Source organism: Peromyscus eremicus, chromosome X (genome assembly GCF_949786415.1).
Source record: "Peromyscus eremicus chromosome X, PerEre_H2_v1, whole genome shotgun sequence".
In the NCBI taxonomy this organism is placed as follows: Eukaryota; Metazoa; Chordata; class Mammalia; order Rodentia; family Cricetidae; genus Peromyscus; species Peromyscus eremicus.
The window spans coordinates 21,765,044-21,769,161 of NC_081439.1; the positions used below are offsets into that span (position 1 = coordinate 21,765,044).

The 4,118-nt window shown below is 36.6% G+C and overlaps 1 pseudogene; it reads right to left on the bottom strand.

Annotated features, from left to right (window-relative positions):
- Positions 1–236: 236 nt before the first annotated feature.
- Positions 237–721, bottom strand: LOC131899869 (large ribosomal subunit protein uL5-like; annotated as a pseudogene).
- Positions 722–4,118: the final 3,397 nt, after the last annotated feature.

The window sequence follows — 4,118 nt, forward strand, 5'->3', positions numbered from 1 at the left end:
TAAAGGCTGCACCACCACATCCAGCACCTTAAAAAATAGGATGTCCCAAGTTCTTGTTAGTGTTGTTTCTATTTTATTTATTATAGGTCATGTATTAAAGCAATAATATTCCAGAGAGAGAGAGAGAAGTTAGGTATTTTTTTATGATAACAGAAAACACACACACACACACACACACACACACACGCACGCACGCACGCACGCACGCACGCACGCACTTGGCCTTTTGGTGAAATTTATTTTCCAGAGAAGTTGATCCCATAATACTTCTGGAATTAGAACATGTCCTCCTCTTTGCTGACTCTGTGTATGGCCCCATTTCAGCCCATCATTCACTTCTTGCCTGTGATACTGAAACCTGGCCTACCCAGCACCACAAAGAAGTCCAGGAAGGCTATAGATCCCAATACTTGGTGTGTTCTTAAATCTCAAAATCCAAGTTTCCAGTATCTGAGAAGTGGTTTTCCTATAACTCATACTCCCACACTTTCAGACCTTTCTCCAGGTTTCTTCTGCCTTGGCTCCATGCACTATGCAGGGAATGGCCTTATTTTCATTTCTGCTGATGCCAATGGACCTGGTGGTGTATCTAGCTTTGGAAAATACCTTAGTCTGGCCTGTGAGCTGTTCTAAAACCTTACCTGCCTGGCTCTGTCTTTGCTCTCCCACACACAGATACTGAGAGGCAGAGCTGGCTGATACAAAGTTCCCACATGGGGTTCTTTTCCACCTTAAATTTATACCATGATGGAGGACAGGAAGAGAGACAGCATGAATATATTTTTGATGCCTTGTCTACTCCAGATTGTCCAGAGAGACTTTCTGACAAGAGCATTAAATAAAATAAAATTAAAATGTGTATTTGCCATATGACATGATGAATAAAATTAGAATCCTAGTCATGCTATGAAAGCAGTGTAATGTGTGCAGAGACACTCTATATTATGAGTTAGTGTACACTTTACCCTCTCTACTCACACTGTTCCCTCTCCTTGGACTTTAGAAAGAGCAGAATATTTGGCACATCTTGGTGTTTTTCCCCTGCAGTCTTTTCTCTATATCTTAGCAACAGCAGGGGTAATAGTTATGCCAACAAGCATTCTGAAACATCTGAAAAAGTTGCATCTGTCTTGTATGAAACAAAGCATTTTCCCTCCTGATTGTTAAAACTACTAAGAGTTAAAAGGTAGCAATTTTGTGACTAGGTTTGAGTTCTGGAAGGAATATTTCAGAAGTTCTGATCATCCACTCTATTGATTTCAAGTTTAGATTTTATTTACTTTTTATGGGTTGGATTCAAAGAATGATGCTCTTTTAGATCACAGGGATTCAACCATATCTCATGTGCACACAGTAAAATAGAAGCAGAAAGTATACATAATGTATTCAGTGAGGTCACAGACTGTTATCAAAATCACACAATGACATTCCAGTATTTCATCAACATATACACAGAAATCCTCAACAAAGTTTCAACAGGTTGAAATAATATATAAATCCAATTATCCACCATGACTAAATGGGATTTATCCAAGCTATGCAGGACAGGTTCAACATTTGAAAATCAATTAATGTAATCTATCACAATAAACAGGCTAATGAAGAATATTGTATGATCATATCAATAGATAAAACATGTATTTGACAAAATACAAAACCCATCCCTGATAAGAATTTCAGTGAAAATGAAATAAAGTACTATTTCAACTCAGTAAGTAATATTCATTTTTAAAACCTACTGCTTTGTTACTATGATCAGGAGCAGTACAGTGTCCCTTTCCACTACTACTTTTTTTTTTTTTTTTCTGGTTTTTTTCGAGACAGGGTTTCTCTGTGTAGCTTTGCGCCTTTCCTGGGACTCACTTGGTAGCCCAGGCTGGCCTCGAACTCACAGAGATCCGCCTGGCTCTGCCTCCCGAGTGCTGGGATTAAAGGCGTGCGCCACCACCGCCCGGCTCCACTACTACTTTTAAACACTGTGCTGGGAAGTCCTAGATAAACCAATAAGACAAGAAAAATGGGAAGAAAGAAGTCTGTGTTTATAGATGACACACCTATCTATTTAGAATATCCAAAGAATCAGCAAAAAGACTGCTGTAATCAGGTTAGTATGAGAAAGTTAATTATTGCCCCTGTGAATCAGCAATGAATAAGTAGTATTTAAAAGTTGTGCTATTAATATATAGTATAATATTTAATGTTATAATATCATATATGTGAGAAAAAACTACAAACTGTGGATGAAACAGAGAGCAGATAAATGGAGAGATGTTTGATGTGTATGCCCAGAAAGACTCAATGTTATTATGATGTCAGTTCTCAACTTGATCTGCAGATTCAGTTCAGACCATTCTGATTCCCAGCCCATTATTTCTTGCATGTCAATGTCTTCAAGTTTATATAGTAAGGTAAAAGCCTCAATGTAAAGAACAAAGACAGAGGACTGACAACGTTCAGCCTTAAGACTTAGCACAAAGATACAACAATCAAGACAGTATTGTACTAACAAATGAATACACAAATTAGAAAATAAACAAACCAGAAAAGTGAGTTCAGAAATAGACCCACATAAATATGGTCAACTGATTTTAACAAAGAAGCTAAGCAATGGCATACAGCAAAACTGGTCATTCCATTTATTTATATAAATGATGTATGCATATTCACATATAAAAATAACTTCTAAACATGAATTTTATATCCTTCACCAAAGCAGCTAAAAATATATGCTGATTTTAAACATTAAATGAAAAACTGGCTGGGCATGGTGGCACATGCCTTTGTTTCCAACACTTGAAAGGCAGGGGCAGGTGGATCTTTGTGAATTAGAGGCCAGCATGATCTATATGGCGATTTCCAGGCCAGCCAGGACAACAATGACTCTGTTTCAATAGAAACCGAAAAACAACAACAGCAACAAGTGTAAAACTGTAAGTCTGCTAGAAGACCTAGGTAATCTGAAGTATGGTGAAGAGAAAATAACACCAAAGGCAATTCATGAAAGAAAAATTGATGTTACAGTTCATTTAAATTAATGATTTCTTTTCTGTAAAAGACACTATCAAGATAATTAGCAGTCAGGCCACAGGCAGGGGAAAATATTTACAAAAGACATATGTGATAAAGGGAAGTTATTTAAAATGTACAAAGAACTCTTAGAATTCAGCAATAAGAAAATTACCTAATTTTAAAAATAGGCCAAGGACTTCAACAAAAATAACTTAATGAAGAAGACAGAATACCGGCAAGATGGCTTAGGGGGAAGAGATGCTTGCTGCCAAGCTTGATGATCTGAGATTGAGCCAAGGAACCCACACAGAAGGAGAGAACAAACTCCTGCAAGTTATCCCCTGGCCTCCACACACACACACCTCCAATAAATAAATGAACATTAAAAAAAGACAGATAGCAAATGAGCATATGAGACTTCACTTAATGTTACCAGAAGAATGAAAATGAAAATAACAATGTTATACCGCTACACACTATAAGAATAGACAAAATTCAGAGCACTGACAGCACAAATGTTGATAAGGACATGTAGCAGTAGGAACTGTCATTATTGGTGGGAACAACAAATTGTTTAACCACCTCAGAGAATAGTTTGACAGTTTCTTACAAAGCTGAAGATACACTTACCATAGAACCTGATAACATTGTTTAGTATTAACTCAAGGGAGTTAACAACCTGTGTGCCTCCCAAAACCTGAACATAGATGTCTATAACATCTTCATTTATAATGATTAAAATCTGGGTGCAGCAAAATTAGAATGTGAATGGGTAAAGTAGTATATAGAGACCATGAAATATTATTTACACCTAAAGAGAAATGAGCTAACAAACAATGAATTGGCGTGGGAAATCATAAATACATATTGGTGGATGAAAAAAGCTCATCTGGAAAGGTTATAATACTGCATCATTATGATATGGCATTCTTGAAAATTCAAAAGTGTTGAGATGGTAAAAAAAAATACTCGTTATAGAGAAGGAGTGAGAGAAAATTCCATAGAACTCAAAATTTTTTAGGGCAAAGTAACTATTCTGTGTGATACTGCAGTGATGGACAGATACTATGCATTTGTCCACATTTATAGGTTATATACCAAGAGTAAGC